We start from the raw sequence: 7,499 nt of genomic DNA, 5'->3' as shown, positions 1-7,499 counted from the left end.
AACCTTATTATAGATTTTATAGGGTTAGCTAAAGTTATGGCTCCCTTCTTAACTGTAACTATTCTGCACTCAAAGACATTTGTTTCTAATGATTCATTAGTTCACTCACTTGATTATACCAGAATGACCACAACATTTAGATTCATATAGTAGGAGACTTTACAAACCTGAATTGGGTAGAGATGAAATCTCTATGCTTCAAGTGCAGAGTAGTTCTTTCTATATATCTTACCAAGAGGACACTGGGCACATTATCGTTCCTTTAAGTAACAATCCCATAATATCTTTTTTAATTATACATGCAACAAAACATTCCTACATCTGAAAACATAAAAAAAAGATCACAGGTGACTCATCTGATCATCTTATATACTAATAAATACTATGACATATATGTGAACACATCACAAATCATGTAGGTGTATGAGGAGGCAGCTTATGCCTCTCTTAAGTATGTACTGACATAACCTAATATACTAAAATGGGAAGGGGCTTTTAGTCACTGAAATATGCATCATGTAACAAAGATGAAGAAAAATACATGGCTTGTGCCCACCATAAAAAAAAAAGAGTTTCCGACTGAAGGCATAGCTTGGTTTTTATTCAATTAAATTGTTAAACTGTACACAGTGATTTTTTTTTTTTTTAGAACTTGAGACATTTGTGATGTTGGCTGTTTAAATCTTTGTTACCTTCGCTGTGAATTGAAATTGTACATATTTAGTAAATCATGCAGACAAAACAAACTTTTTAGACAATATTTTTATTGGAGAGTTTTCTTTTCCTGTATCCATGTTTAAAAAAAAAAAAAAGACCTCCTTTCCCAAAATAAAAATGTCAATACTAAATTTAAAGAAGTATAAAGGAATGACTGCTTCCTTTAAAGCTAAATATTTAAATAAACATGGAGATAATTGGCAACATGCTCTTTTGGGCTAATAGGCCGTGTCCAATTTTTTGGGTCGATGTTTCAGAGGGCCTCTGTTTCAACCTTGAAGATGATATATTAGTCTCTGAATTAAACAAGTGCTACTAAATAACAGAAATAAATCCCTCAGTCTTCATTTGTATAAGAAATATGGAATTAGAGAAGTGACACAGAGATGATATGATGCTGGATATTCCACAAATTAAAACTTTATTAAGACAGTTGCTACCAGCCATAATCTAGTATGACATGTTAAAAAATCCTTCAAAATATTGAAAATAGAAAATGAACATTACTATCTCCCACTTCGCCTTGAAATGAACATGACAAAGATTCTAATAATTCTAGTCAAAGAAAATGATGAGTGAAAAATACATGAAGATTAAAGTAGTAACCAATGATCTTTGAAGTATTCTAATTGGTCTTTCTCTTGCATATCTTTGATTCTACCAAAATTGCAAATCCTGATGCTTCTGATTTGTAAGTGCCCCCAGTCAGCTTTCTTCCTTTCACTCCACAGAATATGCCTATTAAATATGGAATGGTGAATAAGCCCCCAAAATGTTAAAAATAGACTACTGCCCTGTCAGGAAATTTAGCACCGGCAATTACATAACTCAGAAGGAACTGATCTAACATAAGGAAACACTCACAGTAAGATATGTGCATTATGATCTTGTCCTGTCCATTTTTAGAACCATCAATGGGAAGTATGAGAGTGTGAGCAGGAGAGAGAATAGGTTTGCTAACTTGATGTACACTTGAAAGGCTAGTCCTATTACATAACAACAATTAGTAAGAGATGGAAGGAACCTGGATGGAGTTTTTTTTTTTTTTTTTTTTTTAAGACTTCTACAATTTGTTATCTCATGCAGTGGAAAAGAAAAAAGAAAAAGAGTTCCTAAAGAAACCATCACAAAAAAAAATCTATATAACTTATAAAGTGTTCCAGCAGTCAAGTGGAGCAAGCATTAAATTATCACCCTCTTTTTTATGGGAAACTTAGATTTTAGTTTCCTTTTCTTTAAAAGAGAATCAGTTATCCATTCCTAAAACAGTAATTATAGGCTGCAAAGAATTACAGTTATATTCCATTCTACTTTTGTTTAGGAAAGAGGAATACAGTCTTCAAGTTACTTAGGAAAAAAAAACAAAACAAGCAGAGATGAATTCAAGAATATAAATTTAGAAAGGAAACTCAAGAACATCCCTACACTCATAGAAAACATGAGGGTATATTTAGTGATCACAAGCAACCTAGACCTTGGTTTTTACATGTCTTCTGAAAAATACCACTTCCAACACAAACAATATTTCCCAAACCCCTAGTGTAGCCTGGGACTGGAGCAAACACAAAGGGAGAACACTAGCTATTGAATAACCCTCAACCACTTCCTGTAGCCCTGAAACATTCAGTGGAGGTCTACCACTTCATTACTGAACATGCTTAGAAAGTGTGAGCTCATAGCTTTCTGGGTGTAGGTACCTCTAAGTGAGAGAAGAGAAAAGAGAAGTACACACCACCCTGGCCAACTTGCTTTAACTCTTACATTACTCAAATCAATGAGCACATCTAAGTAGATACTTTTTTTTTTCCTTTTCTGCTAGATAACATTTATTTACGTTAGCAAAGAATAGCCCATAAAAAGGGGGGGGAGGGGACTTTTCACTTACTTTACAGTAGTGATGGAACATCCAAAAATTCTCAAAATAATATTTCTAACCACAATAGTCACTTGCTATCTACACCCTTACTATTCTAATTTAAAAAGTGAACATAGGAACAATAGTTTGTACAAATACTTTTCTAGGGATTGTTATGGTCCATTAAATCAGCCTTCACCTATTAATCAGCATTATAACTATGTTATAAATTTCTTTGTAATCTGACCGAGGTATATTATATTACTTTGTGTCTATATTGAAATTATCGAAAACAATCTTGTTTCAATTCCTCAACAAAATACTCCTGTGGTGAACTTGCAAAAAAAAAAAAGTATCCAAATAATCTCTTTTACTTTGTGAGAATTGTGATGGTTATTAGGCTGGAGACACAGACTTCAGTGGAGGTATGGTTGATGCCTTATACACACACACACTCACACATAAATTGGTATGAAACTTACCCCTGAAATCTTACAATTTTGTAAACTGATGTTAAAACACTAATAATAAAAATATTTTTATTATCTATCAGTTTAAAAGGAACTTCTCTTCATTAACTATAGAAAAAAAATTAAAAATAATCTACCACCTGCATTTTACAGATGAGGAAACCAAGGCCAAATGGTTCTTTGTCTGATTCAATCCCACAATGATCTAGAAAAGCAGTTACATTTAGACTGTTAGAATCACAGTCTCACCAGCCAGGTGGCACATCCGGTTGAGTGCACCTGTTACAATGCACAAGGAGCTAGGTTCAAGCCCCCAGTCCCCAACTGCAGGGGGAAAACTTCACAAGTGGTAAAGCAGGGCTGCAGCTGTCTCTCCAACTCTCTCCCAATATATCTCCCCCTTCCTTTTAATTTCTGGCTGTCTCTATTCCAATAAATAAATAAATATAATTTTTAAATTTTGTTTAAAGGAATCCCACTCTCCTTGCAGTGTTTTCTGCCACACAACACAGTAATCACTCCAGATGGATATGGGAACATTAAAAGGACTGGGTTAGTTCCCCTTCATCCTGCAAGAAGTTTGTTCTGGTCTATGAGAACTCTTCCATGCAAGATTGGAATGAAAAAAAAAAAAAGTCTACCTTAGAAACGCTACATTACTCTAAGATCTCATGTCATCATCTGGGTGCTGTTAGCAAGATCTGGATTAGTTTCACTTAGCTGAAAGTCAAAGACACTCTCGCTTTTGAGAAAAGCTTTTAAAAAATTACTAACTACTACTCAGAGATCTCCTTCACTAGGTTTGTCCAAAACATTTAAGGTGCTATGTCTGATGAGGAGTTGTGACTCCATCAAACTTTTCAGCCCACAATGCTTAGCCTGAGTCCTTAGTGTCATCCATTCTCTATCCATCACTCCTCTGGATCTCATGAGTGCTGAAAAGTCCAAAGGCCGTTAGAGGGGGGCAGGAGGTGACTCACTTGATTGAGCAATTATGTTACCAAGAGCAAGGCTCTGGGTTCAAATCCCTGGACTCCACCAGCAGAGAGGAAGCTTCATGAGTGGTGAAGCAGGTCTGTAGGTAGGTATCTCTCTTTTTCTCTCCCTCTCTATTTTCCCCTTCCTTCTCAATTTCTGTCTGTCTCTATCCAAAACAAACAAATAAAGATGGGTGATTAGAAGAAGAAGCAACAGGAATCATTGGGGATACCCAACTCTGCCATGGAAACACTGATACTTCTGGTGATGCTTCCATTACTACTACGATGACTTCATTTTATTATACTTTATGACACTAAAAATAATAGGAATAGAAAAACAGTGGCAACATCAATAGTGGTACAAGTTATTGAATGTCTAGTGTGTGTAAGGCATAATGCTAGACACTATAGGATAGGCAAAAATAAGTATAGGGTTACTGATGCCACACTTTTTATAATTTGTCAAACACATACATAAAGAAGGAAGCTGGCAATGCTTTAACAACTGGGAGAAAGTCTAAGTTCATCAGAAAAATATAGGACTACAAAGCTAGCTAAGAAAGCTAGCCAGGGAAGAGACTGGCTCACTTTATTATGGCCTTCTTGGTAAATACACGACCACCCATCAGCTGAGTCTGTAGTCGAGAAATCTTTCTATTCCCACTCAGATATGGTGGGCATAAGCTTCTAGTAGATCCCTCTTTCCACCTTCACTGGTCACTTCCATCAGGAATGTCACCATAAGCCTTCTCATGGGCTACTCCAGAAACGCATCCTCCCCATAAAGTAGTAATAGTAAAGACTGTCCCCATCTCCAAAGAGAGGCTGGGTCATCCTATTCTACCACTAGAGGAAGGAAGATAGTTTCTGTAGTAAGTGCAGCCTAGAATGTTCCCAGCTGTCACCATGGGCAGTGAGCTTTGACTGACAGGGACTCAGAGGTTACACAGCCTCCTGTGCTAAATGTGGATCTATATGGGCCCTGGGTCATGTTGATGGGGTCAACAGTTAATTTCATTCACAGATTTTCATCAAGTTTGGGAGCTACTCTGTGCCATGATCCAACTTTATATCCTTATCCTCATCTCTGAAGCCATCTTACCAGACAATATTTTGTCCAACTCCATATGCTATCAAACTCAAGCTAAAACCATGGAAGTCTTGAGCCCCTAGAAACATACCTAAAAGCAATAGAAAGAAAGAAGCATACCGGGAGTCAGGCTGTAGCGCAGGGGTCAGGCTGTAGCGCAGGGGGTTAAGCGCAGGTGGTGCAAAGCACAAGGACCAGCATAAGGATCCCGGTTCGAACCCCAGCTCCCCACCTGCAGGGGAGTCGCTTCACAGGTGGTGAAGCAGGTCTGCAGGTGTCTATCTTTCTCTCCTCCTCTCTGTCTTCCCCTCCTCTCTCCATTTCTCTCTGTCCTATCCAACAATGACGACAACAACAATAATAACTACAACAATAAGACAACAAGGGCAACAAAAGGGAATAAATAAATAAAATAAATATAAAAAAAAAAGAAAGAAGCGTACCTAAAATAGACTTCCTAGCTTCTTTCCACACAAAGATCCCTATTCTCATCTGTTCTATTCCTACTCTTCGGTCTTTATTCATTAATCTTTTTGTCCTGCTTTATAACTTGCCACCTTTCAGCCACCAAGTTACAGATGCTACCATGATATCATCCTGACTTCCCTGGGAAGATGACCTCGCCAATGTGTCCTGGAACCACACCTCTCCAGAGCCCCAGCCCATTATGGAAATATAGAAACAGGAGGGAAGGTACGGATCGACCTGCCAATGCCCATGTCTAGTGCAGAAGCAATTACAGAAGCCAGAAATCCCACATTTCACACCCAAAAAAGAAAGTTGGTTCATACACCCAGGGAGAGAGAAATGTTAGGGGAAGATGACCACAGGGTTCTGAACTCTAATTTTATCAGAGTAGAAGAAAAAAGGAAAGACATCTGGAAGTAGTAATAAGTGTAGGTATGACTTAGAAAGGAAAGATGGGGGAGTCGGGCTGTAGCGCAGCGGGTTAAGCGCAGGTGGCGCAAAGCACAAGGACCAGCATAAGGATCCCGGTTCGAACCCCGGCTCCCCACCTGCAGGGGAGTCGCTTCACAAGTGGTGAAGCAGGTCTGCAGGTGTCTATCTTTCTCTCCTCCTCTCTGTCTTCCCCTCCTCTCTCCATTTCTCTCTGTCCTATCCAACAATGACAACAACAATAATAACTACAACAATAAAACAACAAGGGCAACAAAAAGGGAATAAATAAATAAAATAAATATTTATTAAAAAAAAAAAAAAAAAGAAAGAAAGAAAGGAAAGATGGTAGGACCATAGGGAAAAATGAGCAAATATAGATAGACAGTTATAGAAATAATTGTCAAGGGGGCCAGTGGTGATGTACCTGATTGAGTGCACGTTACAATGTGCAAAGACCTGGGTTCAAGCCCCTGGTCCCCATCTGCAGGAGCAAAGCTTCACAAGTGGTGAAGCTGTGCTGCAGGTGTCCCTCAGTCTCTCTACCTCTCTATCTCCCCCTTCCCCTTGATTTCTGGCTGTCTCTATCCAATAAATAAGATAATAAAAAAACTAGAAATAATAGTCAACCCATATTTTCAACCTTGGGAGAACTACTGTAGTTTCTGGTGGAGAGAATGGGTATACAGAACTCTGGTGAAGAGACACTTCCTAGGCCAGGTGAATGATTTATAAGGTAATGTTCTGTTAAGATATATTCCAGAGAGAGTCAGGCAGTAGTGCAGTAGGTTAAGCACACGTGGCACAAAGAGCAAGGACCAGGATAAGGATCCCGGTTCCATCCCCACCTGCAGGGGGGTCCCTTCACAGATAGTGAAGCAGGTCAGCAGGTGTCTATCTGTCTTCCCCTCCTCCACTTCTCTCTGTCCTATCCAATATGACAACAATAATAACTACAACAATAAAACAACAAAGGCAGCAAAAGGGAAAATAAATATATTTTTTAAAAGATATATTCCAGAGAAATTCTACAGAAAAGAAAAAAAAATCAAAGAGCTTTACAAAACAAGACCTCTCATTGCTTTGGTCCAAATAACGTCTTCAAATGTAAAAACACTGAGTTTATTAACCTATGTGGGTTTGCCTGATGGGAATTAGAAACCTCGTGAGTTATGATTCCCAGTGAGTAGCCCAAAAATGAGCTTAACAGCTTGTTTATGGCCAATTTGTAATTCCTCTCCCTGGAAGAAAAAGAGACATTCCCTGCCCCTCTGATTTCCTAGTGAAAGAAAACCCATCTCCCATCTCAGACCACCTGCCTTGTGTCTGGTGACAGGCAGATCTGTCAGCTTGGCAAACAGAAATTGTTTGGGCCAAAGAAAGTTTGTATTTTGGAAACTGCAGCACTAGATGCAGCAACAGGCCTCTGCTGTGACACGTTCTCCTGGCAGCTTGGACCCTGGGCCACACAGTCCCTGCAGCCTTCTGTT

General features: G+C 38.6%; 1 protein-coding gene across 11 annotated transcripts in view; it reads left to right on the top strand.

Moving 5' to 3' along the window:
* Positions 1-3,119, top strand: part of ZEB2 (zinc finger E-box binding homeobox 2) — a 151,171-nt gene extending 148,052 nt beyond the window's left edge. For all 11 annotated transcript variants that reach the window (XM_060178061.1, XM_007539662.3, XM_060178068.1 and 8 more), the window contains one exon: positions 1-3,119. This exon is cut by the window's left edge and continues 4,731 nt beyond it. The gene's annotated coding sequence lies outside the window, so the exon portion shown is untranslated.
* The last annotated feature ends 4,380 nt before the right edge of the window (positions 3,120-7,499 follow it).

This window comes from Erinaceus europaeus, chromosome 18, assembly GCF_950295315.1.
Source record: "Erinaceus europaeus chromosome 18, mEriEur2.1, whole genome shotgun sequence".
Classification (NCBI taxonomy): domain Eukaryota; kingdom Metazoa; phylum Chordata; class Mammalia; order Eulipotyphla; family Erinaceidae; genus Erinaceus; species Erinaceus europaeus.
Note: the sequence above shows the minus strand (reverse complement) of the source record. Positions and strands in the feature narration are given on the sequence as shown.